At 50.9% G+C, this 13,525-nt stretch overlaps 1 protein-coding gene and 1 long non-coding RNA gene across 2 annotated transcripts in view; one reads left to right on the top strand and one right to left on the bottom strand.

Annotated features, from left to right (window-relative positions):
- Window positions 1-13,525, bottom strand: part of NFRKB (nuclear factor related to kappaB binding protein) — a 254,050-nt gene that overhangs the window by 89,331 nt on the left and 151,194 nt on the right. The gene's annotated exons all lie outside the window — the stretch shown is intronic.
- LOC133280989 (uncharacterized) lies at window positions 10-12,272 on the top strand. Its single transcript, XR_009747333.1, has 3 exons — window positions 10-198; window positions 4,206-4,328; window positions 11,895-12,272. It is a non-coding gene; the product is annotated as an uncharacterized LOC133280989 (long non-coding RNA).

Genomic DNA, 13,525 nt, shown 5'->3' with positions numbered 1-13,525 from the left:
GCATCAGGAAGAGGAGCAAGCCCAGCCTTGCAGAAGATACAGAGACATTCAACCTGCCTGCTTCTCCCATGGGAGACAGGAGCTGAGCAGTACCCATGGGACAAACACCAGGAGATGTCCAACTGCCTGGAAAAGGAGCTGCTTTGGGGACCATCCCAGCACTGAAATCGGGATGGAGCTGACCTGAAGGAGTAAGAGGTAACACAGGGCTCAAGGACCAGGTGTTGTAGGTGGCAAAAGTGGGTTGTAAATAACAGGAGGATGGGAAAGGGTGCATGAGGCTTGGAGCAAGCTGCTCTAGTGGAAGGTGTCCCTGCCCGTGGCAGGGGGTTGGAGCTGGATGAGCTTCATGGTCCCTTCCAACCCAAACCATGCTAGGATTCTATGATAAGGAGATGCCACCTGTGGGCATGGTTAGCAGGACACCCTGGGGACCCTCACCCCAACCTCATTCCATCCCAGCGTGTGTCCCACCAACACCTCCAGAGCATTCAGATGTAATTCAGACAGGAATAAAGGTTTAACCCACCTGGGTTTGAAACAGGCTTTTCCCATATCCTGCTTTTGGCACGTCCCCCTCGGCCAGGGCATTGCACCTCGCTCCACAACAGGGGCACAGCTGCTGCACACGAGGTTGGGATGTTAATATTTTAGGTTTTATGGGCTTCTTTTTCCCCTTCCCCCCCCCCCCCCCCATTTCACCCTTGCTGCACCACAACTCCCTGGGGCCCCTATGGAACATCTGGCCAAGCCACTTCTGCTTCCATTTACTGGCACATAATGTATTTGTGGATCAGCAGGGAAAAGTGACCCACGCATTTACTGGAGCTATATTGGGTGACCCCTTGGTGATGCTTCCTTGAACATGGGGGTTTTGAGGTGTTTGGGGCCTGATCCAGACCCAAGGAAGTCAAATGCAGATCTCCCCTTTAAGATCCAGGACTGTTAGATCCTGATCCAAAAACACTAAGGGAAATTAGTCAAATAAATGCTCGGTGAATATTATTCCATATTATTCATTCTCTGGGAATATTTGAAGGTATTATTCACTCCTTGTGCATGTTATTAAAGCAGCTCCCACTTGAAGAAAGAAGTTCAATGGTAAAACCCATTCTCTCTGTCCTTTTATCTCTTTTCTGCTCTTTTTCCTCCCCATCCCTTCCTTCCAACCTTCATTTCCAGCAGTCTGCAAGCCCAGGAGAAGGCAGGAGCAGCCCAGATCCTTGCGGATGAGCAGTTTAATGCAGGGATGGTCTTCCGGATCCATGCTTCCACAGCACCTATCACTGCAAGGGCTCGTGTGTCCTCCCTCCTGCTTGTCTTGCAGCAGCCAGCTCCACTCATAGCATCTGAAAGGTGACAACAGGCCAATCCTCCCTTGTCAGCAGACTCCTCAAAGCTCTCTTAAGCCCTTCCAATGGCCACGGATCCAATTCCAAGTCAGTTCCCCACGTTTGGCTAAACTCAGGCAGCTTTCAAAGCTAAAAGTGATTCCTTGCACAATCCAAAGCGTGGGCTTCCTTTGCTTGGAATCCAAACACAGGAGGCGTTTTCCAAGGAGATATTTTGGGGGGAAAAAAGCATGAATATGTGGCAGATCTTGCAAGCAACACCGATGGAGCCCTTTCCCCAGGGAGGAGCTTCATTCACTGCTGGCATTGCCACGCATACCAGTGGTCACCCCCATCGGACACGTGGCTCATCACGAAACAGGATTCTCTGCATGGGCCTTTGGGAATGCTTCACCTCCGGGCACATCAGTGCACAAATACCCTCTTACATGCACAAGGCAGCACAAGGAATCCCAGTGGTTTTCCCATGGACCAGCAGGACCCAGGAGCCGACAGTTGATCCCTATGGTGGTGGTTGAGAAGCTTCCCAGCACTTCCAAAACACTGAAGAAAAGCAATTTCCCCTGCTCCTGGATAGCACCTGGGGCCTGTTCTTCCTTTTCACAGACTCAGCTGCTTTCCAGCTTCCCCTGCACGTTTGTAGCAGCCTTAACATCAAACTGTTAACACCCCGCCTGGCTCTCAGCCACCATCCCACCGGGAATGTGTCCCCAGGGATGGATGGAGCAGCATCCTTTGCTCAGTCAGGGATGGGAATGCTTTTTCCTCACATGCTCCATGTGGATGGGGCTGTGATGGGGAGTTGCTGCTTCTCCCAGGGGCTGTTTGAGGGCTGGTAAAGCCCTGCAGAAGGGCACAGAGGGATTTCAGTCCACCTTGGATGGCTTTTAACAGAGGGTGCGAAGAGCATCCCATAGCCCCACATGAAGCTTGTGCCCATGAGATCATGGAACCATAGAACAGGCTCGGTTAGGAAAGACCTTTAGGATCATCAGGAGATGCTGGAGGACAGCGGGAGCTGCCCCTCTTCTTGGGATCGTGCAGGAAGTTTCCTTTCCATCTGCACAGCCCAAGCCTGACATCAGATCTCACAGCTCTGGCTCTCATGGGGGGATTTTCAGCTCTAACAAAGAGCAGCTTTTCCTGCTTCTGACCAAATCCAAACAGTTACAGAGGAAAAAAAGCAAGGAAAGAAAGAAATCCAGGCCAGGAAGGAAATCACCACGTGCTTTCATAGCTTGGTAGCACTTTGTGAAGGGTTTCAGCCCTCTACTGTCCTTTGCTATTCAACTTGGAGAGGGACCAGTGGGACGATGCGATGAAGAGACTTCCCAGAGACCAACTGTTCCATGTGATATCCACCCTTCCTGATGGATATTTGTTTGGGAAAGAGAATGAGCTCTAAGTGATGATGGATGTTGACAGGCCCCAGGGTGGACTTATTTATGGTGAAACAATTGGGAACTGAAGACTAAGAACCTCTTCTCATCCAGAGGGACAACTGGCTGCTGCTTTCCACTCCAGCACTGACTTACTGTGGGACCTCGGTCATGTCATCTCATCTTCCTTGTTTCATCTGGGATGCTCATGGAGATGCTGCCTTTCCCCATCCAACAGGCTCTGGAAAGCCAAGGATCAGTGTTTTTCAAGGCAGTAGCCACAGTGATGTGTTCTTCCCTGTGTTCCTGCATGTCTAAATCCCGAGCTCTTTTCATTTCTTGGGAAAGCATCTGGTTTCCAGCTCCGGGTCTCTCCAATCTGTCATTTTACACAAATATACAAACATCCCTCTTTGTGGATGATGGATTAAGGCTGCACTTTGGCTTGGATCACACAGCCCAGACTGGAAAAGGGGCTTTGAAGTCCTGAAAACTCCACATTCCTGTAGTGGCAGCAGAACAGCACACAGGAGAGATGGACATGCTGGGAAACACAGACTCCTTTACGCTGCTCCAGAGTCATCCCATATAACATTACACACTTGGTCAGTACACCTAAAGGGCATCATTACCCTCTGCTTCCTCTGCAGTTAAGTTGGATCTCACATGGATTTACACTGGGTTTTGAGGGACCACGCACAGGGACAAGGACCCCTTCCACTAGAGCAGCTTGCTCCAAGCCCCTGTGTCCAACCTGGCCTTGAACACTGCCAGGGATGGGGCAGCCACAGCTTCTCTGGGCACCCTGTGCCAGCGCCTCAGCACCCTCACAGGGAAGAGCTTCTGCCTAAGAGCTCATCTCAGTCTCCCCTCTGGCAGGTTAAAGCCATTCCCCTTGTCCTATCCCTGCATCCCTTGTCCAAAGCCCCTCTAAAGGTTTCTTGGAGCCCCTTTAGGTATTGGAAGACATGGGTGAGAACAGCCTGTGGTTTGTCTCCCCATGCGAGCCCAGGGCTGTTGCTCTCAGTCCCAGGACCTTTCACCTTGCACATGAGAAGGAAAACATCAGTTTGCACTGCCATGATTTTGTGCTGATTCCCTTGCTGAAGCTGTAAATCAACACGGGTCCCAGGCTTGAGTTACGTGCCTGTGCTGGAGATGGATGGAGCCAGCTGCCAGCAGGAATTAACCAAGCAGCAAAGTGGAGTCTGGACTCATTGGTTTAGGCCCCAGGGCGAGCTCAGGTATTCAGGTGCTTTATACAGGAGGAAACTGATTGATGTCCCTGGTTTTCATCTCCCACTCGGGAAGGACGCCACCGATGTAATGAACTGAAGCTCTGCATTCCCCATTATGATTAGTTTATGGGTGAAGTCCTGCCCTCAAGGGGAGATTTTGCCTTGCTCTTGTGCAGAGCAACAGTTTGCCCATCACCTGCTGCTGTTCTCATCCCACCTTTTATGTGTTGTTTCAGGTCCTGTCCATGCGGAACACCCACAGAAAGCCTCATGGATCAGCAGGGATGAGCAAGACCACATGGAGAAGAGGTTGTTTGGCAGTTCAGCAAAGCAATGAGGATGTCCCATGTCACCTCCAGGTAAAGGGTGAGTTAATACGTAAGGTGCAAGTAGATGGTGCTTGGTAATTCACAGCATCCTCACCAGGATGAAGTGGGCCATCCCCAGCAAAAGCTGCTCAGGAGGAGGATTAAAAGGCATTTGTTGCTCCGAAAGTGCCACTGCAGATAGAGCAAACTGAGGCAGCATCACACTGACCTCATCTCAAACACAGCAGGCAGGAATAAGTACCTCAGGCACTGATCCTGCTGCTTGTTGGCATCTGAGGTTTTATTTGTTCAGAAAGCATCCAGAGAGGGAAAAGGACATGAAAAAAGACATTTCAGTTCAGTGTCCAAAGAGTATCTCAACGGGAAGATAAAGCTCCTAATCATAGCACGTTCTCTTCTTTTAGATGTTCCACTTCCATTAGGGTGTTCCACTTCCATCCCTAAGTCACTGCAGTGGTTGCTTTGGTTTTACTCATGTGGAAATGGAAGAGTATGGAATGCAATGGTTCAGGTAAGCAAGGAGTTGAGTGTTTTCCTTTCTTCTCTTCCCATGGCTGGTGCTTTCCCGGGGATCCATTTGCCTTGGACACCTTCATCCCTGTCCCCGTTCCCTCCTTGCCTGCCTCCTGGATTGCCCCATGGTCACGGAGGAGCTGACAGTGACACTGAATTTCTCCACTGTTCCAGCCTCAAGTGAGCTTGTCACAACACTCAGATGCTGCAGGAAGAGCCCATCAACAACAGATCCTCCTCCTTCAGACCCAGATTCCAGGCACAGGGATCAGGCACCGGCCGTGTGGGCACCAAGCCCTCTAAGGATGCTCCAGCCTGTGAAACACCCCAGGATAAAGAAGTTGTGCAAACAGCTTAGAGCAGGAATGCACGTTTTTGGACAGGGCTGGTGGCCAACCTGCCAGGAAAAACAGCCTGATCCCGAGGGAGCAATGTCATTAGCTTGTTTCCCATTGGCACAGAGAGCAGTGCAGTGTTTGCAGGGCAGTGTGGAACACCCCAGGGACATCCATCCTCCCCCCCCCCACCCTGGAATGGACCAGCATCCCCATCCTGCAGCATGGCACAGGCAGCAGGTGCAGGGATGGAGGCAGGAAGCTGTTTATGGAGCTTAGGAAAAGCTGAGGTTTCTGGCAGGTTCCTGAGACATTCTCTTTGGCCCGGAGCTCTCTGCTGTATAAGCTGTGGAATTAAGAGTCAAACATGAAACCAGAGCAATAGGCCAAAGGCAGAGCTGGCAGCTGGCTGGGGCTTGGATTTTTCTCCATGCAGGCATGTCCAAGCCAGGCTTTTGGACGGGAGAAAGGTGAGGAACAGGGAAACAAAAGAAAAAGGAGCCCCAAATGGGGATGGAAATAGCCCCTAAAGGAAGAGGGATGGAGCAGCAAGCAATGGAGAAGTTGATGCAATGACTGCATAGGCAGAAGCAGCTGCCAAGCAATGTGGTCCAGGGGATGGAGGAAGCCTGAGGAGCATCTCCAGGTTGATGCCACCAGCCCTGACACTGGGTGACACCTGGGGGCCTCAGCTCTGCTCCCACAGGAGCAGGAGGGTGCTTCTCCACTGGTTCGTACTGGTTTTGCTGGGGATGTGATTGTGCTTTTCAAGATCAGGCCCATGCCCTGGGTTGACCTCCAGCCATGTGGTTTGGATTAGCTGACTCATTGTTTATGGTGGGGCTGAGACACAGAAAACATCATCTGTGCTGGGCACGGAGGGAGATGTTGTCTGCAGAGCATCGGTGTGTTGTGAGATAGGCAGGGAAGCAGGGCTTTCCTGGGAGCTTTCATAGAGGGTTTCTGATGTGCTGCAGGTAGCCCCCAGGACCAAGGGGTTAAAGTGATTCCCAGCATCAGAAACCTTATCTCCATCCTCCCAGCTTTAGCTTTCTCTCAGCAGTCATCCAGACGTGCTGGGGATAGAAGTCAGATGTGGTCTGTATCGATGTGAGGAATTCAAGCAGGGAAAATCATGCCATGTGCATGAAGCAGGAATTTGGGAACAGAGCTGCTCGGTCCTGACATTGCCTCCTTCTTCCTGTGGTTATCTACAGAGCCCTTCCTCTAATCAGGTGCCCCGTGAGCTCAGCAGTGGGATCTCAGCAAGCCAGGCTTTCATCAAGGCCAAGCAAAGCATCAGTCACCACTCCTTGGTGGTGCCATCATCCCTGCCCATCACCAGATCCCCATAGTTGTGGCCTGGTGTGATCCCTCCTGCAGCCACGTAGGGCTTTGCTGAACAAACCCACTCTTCATCTGCAGCAAGCACACTGGGTCAGGTCCATGTCCTGGTGTCTGCAGGGTCTGGGGGCGTTTCTATTGCAGAACCCTTCCAGCCCTGTTGAAACCTCCATTGACTTCACCATGGCTTCCATAAGGAGAGGAGCAAGAGCGAGGTCCTTGCATGGGCTCCAGCAGTGAGAGGGGTGCTTTAGGAGTTATTTAGAAGCCTTGTGCCAGCAGATTTTGGGGTAATCAGTGACAGTGGCTGCACCTTTTGGTGTTGCAAGTCAAGGGATGGAAACTCATGAGAGTAAAGGGGGAGCATCCCCTCCCTCGACCTGTGCTCACGCTGCTGGTGACACAGCCAGGATATGGTTGTTTCTAGGCTGTCTTGACCTCTCTGCCACCACTCCAAGCTGTCCTCTGCTCTATGCTGTGCCCTTAGCAGACAATGCCCCATTGATTTCCCAAGGAGCTCATGCCAAAGGAGAGGGTCGTGCTGACACTCCACATCATGGCCAGGCCCTGAGCTGCCCTTGGGAATGCCTCTCACAATGCACACCCTGTGTACGTCGGCGCATCGTAGCACCAAGGCAGTGTCACTGCCGCCTGGTGATCAGGGGCACAAAAAGGGTCTTATGGTGGCAGGGCACAGACGTGCCTTTCTCATGGATGTCACTGGCTTGGGCCCTTTTCTCACTGGAAACAAAATGTCCTTTAACAAGAAAGCAAAAGAGCTGAACTGGCTGCGCTGTGGGGCTGAATAGCGCCGGTCCATCCCCCTCCGTGCGTGGCCTTTCTGTAGGGTGCCCGATAACCCCGGCTCACGCTGGCCCACATCCCTAGGGAAAAGGGAATTAGCACTTCATATTTCTACCCCTGCAAGAGCCCAGACGGCCGGGATCCAGGCTGCTGCTGTTCCACGCTGGAATTCCTCCTGCTGTCTGCCAGCAGCTCCTGTTGGGCTTCATCTGAGCCCATCTCCCTGAAGAGCCACCAGCATCAGCATCACCCCCTTCCCTCACCATGGAAGCAGGAGGTGAAAGCCTGGGGTAGGGCTTTGTAAAGGGTCGAACGCTGAGGAGAGCTCAACTAGAGCAACATAAAGCCATGAAACACAGGGAAGGGCTGGCTCCTATTGAGCTCTCCATCATCCAGCACCGTCCTTGGGGTCGTGCAGACTTTGTCCTGCTCAGCGCCGGCTTGTTGGTGATGCTGCTTTTTGGGTTTGATCTTTAATCCCCTGTTATTTCTATAGAAGCCTCTTTCCAAACCAGGGCCTATAAAACCCCAGCCCCTCTCCCTGCTCCTTCATCCCCAAGTAAATATTTTCCTGCTCTCATAAACACAGGGCATTAAGTCCTCCAGAATGAAACCGATGCTCAGGGGAGGCACCACTCCAGGGACACCCCACGTTCCTCTCCACGCAGAGATGCTTAAAGCACAACCCAGAATCACCCCTTTAATTTCCAAGCCCTGCCTATTGGGACCCACCAACTGCTCAACCCAACCCGTTTCCCTCCTTCACGGGGAGCTGGGAGGAGGCAAAGCTCTGCCAAGCAGGTCCTCAACTGGGATTTTTCACAGGAAAACCAAAGGAATGAGCTGGCCGGAGCTCAGGGGGTTGCATCTCATCCCAGAACATCCCAGAGCTTGGAAAACCCTCATCTCAATTGTTAATTCCCCTGATCCTGTGCTGGATGCTGGATATAAGGATGCTTTGATGCCTGGATCGTGTCCCGATGAGGTGCTGTCTTTGGGTTTAGATAAGAGATGGGGAAAACTGAACTCTACAGTGTGAAACCCCAGTGCAGGTCTTTGATTCCCCCTTTTCCATGAGCTTTCCTGCTGTTCTTGCCCGAGTTTGCACCATCCAGTGCCCCATCCCAGCTTTAATCCCAGGATCCCTGCAGTCTGCACCAATTTTGCCTTGAATTGGTGGAAAATGCCCCTTATTTTCCCCCTTCCCAGTCAAAACGTGGCCGTGTGGGGAAATCTGAGCAGCCACAGCTTGAGGCCAATGCCCTGGTTTAGACACATAGCACAGGGACCCGCAAAGGAGGTCAGTCAGTTGCCCACAAGGATCGTTGGGAGCATCCCAGTGAGAAATCCCATCCAATTCCCAGCTCTTGGCGTTCGACCCAGGTTGTGCAATGGAGCAGGAGGGCTGGGATTGTGCCGAGGAGCACAAGATGTCCCCAGGCAAGGGGACATCCAGAAAAGGCTGGAGGAAGCCAGCAGTGCCGGGAAAGGACACTGGGAAAGCCTTTGTTGAGAGCAGATACGACGTTGGCTTGGATGCAGGAGGGCTTTGAAGAAGTAAGGGGCTAAGGACATGGTTTGGGGATAGAAAGTGGCTTTTGGGGGTGGTTGGGGGGGTTCAATCTATCCGACTCGATGGCCTTGTAGGGCAGGGCAAGGTCTAGAGACAGGCTGGGACGAGGGCTTAGTGGCACGGCTTAAATGGAGCAGGAACAGAGCTGGGCTCCCATCCAAGGTTCAGGGCAAGGCACAACCCTCCTGGGTTTGCAGCCTCTGGAGAGCACATTCCCATGATGGATTCCCAGCAGCAGAAGCAGCAAGCTTCCCAAAAGGGCTCGCATCCCATCGGCTGAGCAGCCCCCTTCTCAGGCTGCTTGGGATCTTGGGATCTCTGGAGAAAGCAGGGAATAAGAAGGAATTTCTCCCTCCTTTGAGGCTCTTGTTTCCCTCCTCCCTAGGGACCATCCCTTCCCCCTGCAGCAATGCAAGTCTGAGGCCAACCCATCAAGCTGCCCGGGGCTCTTCCCACCATCCCTCTGCTCCCAAAAGCTTCCTGCTGGGAAACCATCCCCTTGCCATCAGCTGCAGTCAGAGCCCTGCTTGCTTCCTCCATTGGCTTTTATAGGATGTGCTGGGATGTGATGTGAACATTTAGGGTTTGGAGTCTCTTAAGTAGTGGCTGAAAGCTCAGGAGCATCCCAGTTTGTGGTTGTATGTCTAGAGGGTCTCCATCACTATTTCTTTCCCTCCTGCTTCAATCCCACACCCTCACTTTCACCTTTACAGGGGAATAGGGGCATCCATGAGGATGAGAGAGCTGGATGGGGCTTGGAGCAACCTGCTGTAGTGGAAGGTGTCCCTTCCCATGGATGAGCTTTAAGGTCCCTTCAACCCAAACCAGTCTGAGCCCTCGAGCATCACCTCCTCTCCCAACCCTGAGACAGGAGGGGTCTTGTCACCAATGGGGGTGACACCAACTGGGAATGCTGCATCTCTGCCTCCTTCCCAGCAACATCCATGTGTCATCCTCCTGCCCCGTTCCTTTTCCTCTCCCTGTTTTATTCACGCCCCGATCCATGGGTTGGGTTTGGTGTCCCGGAAGCAAGGTGATGCCAAGCCTGGGGTCAGAAGTCACATTGCCCTGCGTCCTCCCAAACCCACCCACAGACATTTTCCTGCTGGATCAGCTTTAAACAATCCCGATGTGAGTATACATGGAAGCAGGGATTGCAAAGCCTATACAAACACTCCCGGCTAACTGGGTTAGACCCAGCAGATGTTAATGTTTAGCAGGCAGGGATGTGCCAAGAGGGTAAGGGAAAAGGTTTTCATCCATGGTGAGAAGGGAAAGGGGATGTGGCTGCTGGTGCTGCTGCAACTGGTCCTTTTTTTGGGTGGTGATGGGATGCAGGAGGCAGTGGTGCAGCCTGGAGCATCCCCTAAACCCCCTCACCTAGCCTGGTACCTCTTGTTTGGCTCCACTTGAGCCCAGCATGCCACTCAAATCATGGAATCATAGAACAGTTTGGCTTGGAAGGGACCTTCAAGGTCCTCCAGTCCAACCTGCAATGAGCAGGAACATCTTCAACTGGATCAGGTTGCCCAAATCATCCGTGCTGGGATGGATGTCACCATTGCAGGGCACGCTCCAGAGGGTTTGTTAGTCAGGAATACTTCGTCTCCATAAGGAGCCAAGCTGCAGCATGTGCAGGAAAGCAGCCACCATCCTAAACAAATGTTATCGTAGCAAATGGGTTTGTTATGGCTGTGGGCTTCCTTGAGGAGCAGTTCTTAATCTAGGAAAGCCACAGTCCCAACACAGAGGGAAGCTTTTCATTATCGGCTCCAGGAGCTTGGAGATGGGAGATTAGGGGCAAAACCACACAAATCCTCTTCTCCAGGAAAGGAAAACACGGGCTCTCTCTTCAGTGAGATGTGAAAAGGCCTTGGAAACACTGGCTGCATCCAGATGTGAACTCGGGTAGCCCAAACCATGGTGGGGGTAAGCAGATGTGGGCAATGAGCTACTGCCTGTGGTGCTTTAGCACATAAAACCTGGCAGCGAGTGGAGAAAGGAGGAGCCCCACACCCATGGCAATGCCATTTCCTCATTTTGCTGCTTTCTTTGCATCGTTCTCCACAGTATTTTAGCCAAACCCTAAGTATTTCTACCCATAGAAGCACAATATTGGCTCTTTGCATATATAACGTAGGCTTGAACCTGGCTTTGAGTGGGAACTCGAGATTGCTTCTAGCTTCAGAGGTTGTTTGGCACAAAACCCTACAGCCACAAGAATAGAAGATGGATAGAGAGGTAGATAGATAGATAGATGATAGATAGAGATGATAGATAGACGATAGAGATGATAGATGATAGAGATGATAGATAGATAGATAGAGAGAGAGAGAGAGAGAGATGATAGAGATTATAGATAGATAGATAGATAGATAGATAGATAGATAGATGATAGAGATTATAGATAGATAGATAGAGATGATAGAGATGATAGATAGATAGATAGATAGATAGATAGATAGATAGATAGATAGATAAAATGGATAGATAGATAAAATGGATGGATAGATAAGTAGTTAAGTAGATAGTTGGATAGATAAGATAGATGATAGATGATAGATAAGGGGATGGATAGATAGATAGATAGATAGATAGATAGATAGATACAAACACTTGCTCATATTAAGGTGAAATATCTCACTGCTGCTCCATAAAGGGTTTATCCACAAGTATTTGGACTCTGTACCCACAATAAGGAGGATCCGGGGCCTTTTCCTACATGTCTGTGCTAAATTCCCACCCAGCATCCCTCTGTCCCAAAGTGGGGCTTGGTTTATTCAGTGCCACAAGGGGAATGTTATCGGGGGTTTCTTTTTCATCTCCTTCCCTCTCCACTTTTATCAGTTATTCAGTGTGTGGGTTTATTGCTTTCCATGTTCACTTTGGGTCTCGTTACTCCATCCCCGAGGCTGCTGAAGCAGAAAATACAGGACAAACCATGATTCTTCCGTGTTCTCTGGAGCAAGCCAAGGAAAAGTCTCCAGGGAGAGGGTGGGATTCGCCTCTGTTTGCTTTTTTTCACAGGCAATATTAAAAGGACAAATGGGAAGAGGCAGCTGGAAGTTAACCCTTGCTGGGGCTGCATCCCCACCCCATGGAGGGGGAGGAGGAAGAGGATGACCCAGGAGGAATCAGAAACAGGAGTCCTGGTGCTTTGTGGCTCTGCAGCAGCAGGAAGAATGCGAAAGCGAGATGGAAGAGGAGGCACAGTGTGGTACCCAAAGCAAAGCGAGGGGCAGGGATGTGCCTTTGTGATGGGTTGGTTGTTCTTCACTGAAAGGAAGCAAGCCCATTGACTCCTCCACACATGCACATGAAGTGCTGAGTGCTTTTCTTGGTCAGGTCCAAATGGGAAGCGTTGGTAGTGACTGGGAAACCACCTTCTGTTGGATTCCTATAGGTCATTGGGGCTTGTCTAATTGCATCTACATGGGGATGGGAGCAAAGGGGAAGGGGAAAGGGAAAGGAAGAGGGAAAGGGGAAAAGAGAAAGGGGAAAGTGAAAAGGGAAAGGGAAAGTGGAAAGGAAAAAGGGAAAGGAAAAAGGGAAAGGGGAAAAGGAAGGATCATATATACTGGAGATGGACTTTGTTTTAAATAAAGAACAGCTTAAATACTTTAAGTGCTTCACAAGTTCTTCAAGACATGAGGTCCTTGCTCTGGAGGGGACAATCCGAAGGGCTGGAAGGCAGATCCATGTTGTCTCTTTTTGCTTCCCTTTCTCTTCCTCAAAAGCAGGGGGAGAATAGGCTTAAAAGGGATTGAGCCGAAGATTCCTTCTCATTTCAAACAGCAAAACAAGCCCACTGCTAACAGCATGAAAGTGATTTCCCTTCCTCCCCATCACCTTTGGCAGCTTTGTTCCTTGCCCCTCTGCAGGCATCAGCTCATGGAGAGGCTCCGGCTGCTCTGCACTGCTCCAGGGATGCAGAGAAGCCAAAAATCCCTGGATTCAGGTGGGATAACAGCTGCTTTGCATTAGCATCTCCCTCTTGGGCTTCCCCTTTGTTTTTCTTCTTTCTCCTTGTTTCCTTTGCTCTCCGCTCGCTCCTTTGGGATTGCAAAGCACAGCGCAGGTTTTCCCTGTCTTTCAGTGTCCGTGTTTGTTTTCCTGCCTAATATATCCTCACCTCCAAAGTGAGTGCTGAAGCCAGGGGTTAATGGGCAACTTGGGAATACCATGATCAAGGCCATACTTTTCTGCAGTGATCCTGCATGACCCCAAGTAAGACCTGTAAACCCCAGATCTCATCTCACCCTGAATCCTGGAGGAATCTGAAGATGGATGAAGACGTGGCCTTATGCTCCCTAATTTCACTTAATTCTAGTGTGGGATATTGTTTTTTTTTTCCCCCAGATTCCCTGGGATTTCTTTAAGATGCTCACATGGACCAGGCTTAAGTAGACTCAGTCCACTCATTCCTTACCACCTCACTGCACCTTCCCCTGCATCCCTGCCTCTGTTCCCTGTCCTTCCCCTGCGTTTCTACAGCATATGGGGCTGCTTCTGGACAACACATGCCACAAAGAGCTTGAATTCTCTCTGTCATGAGGATGTGGTCCCTGTAGTGACCATAATTTGGGATGATAGAGAGTTGCAGAGGCCAAAGCTGTGTATTAGCAAGCAAAAAGAGCTCATTCTATGCCATGGGGAGG

Source organism: Pezoporus flaviventris, unplaced genomic scaffold, assembly GCF_033815535.1.
Source record: "Pezoporus flaviventris isolate CSIRO_AGI_PZ_B2104156 unplaced genomic scaffold, CSIRO_AGI_Pfla_v1 ptg000093l, whole genome shotgun sequence".
Classification (NCBI taxonomy): Eukaryota; Metazoa; Chordata; class Aves; order Psittaciformes; family Psittacidae; genus Pezoporus; species Pezoporus flaviventris.
The sequence above is the reverse complement of the archived record's forward strand: the minus strand, read 5'-3'. Positions and strand labels throughout refer to the sequence as shown.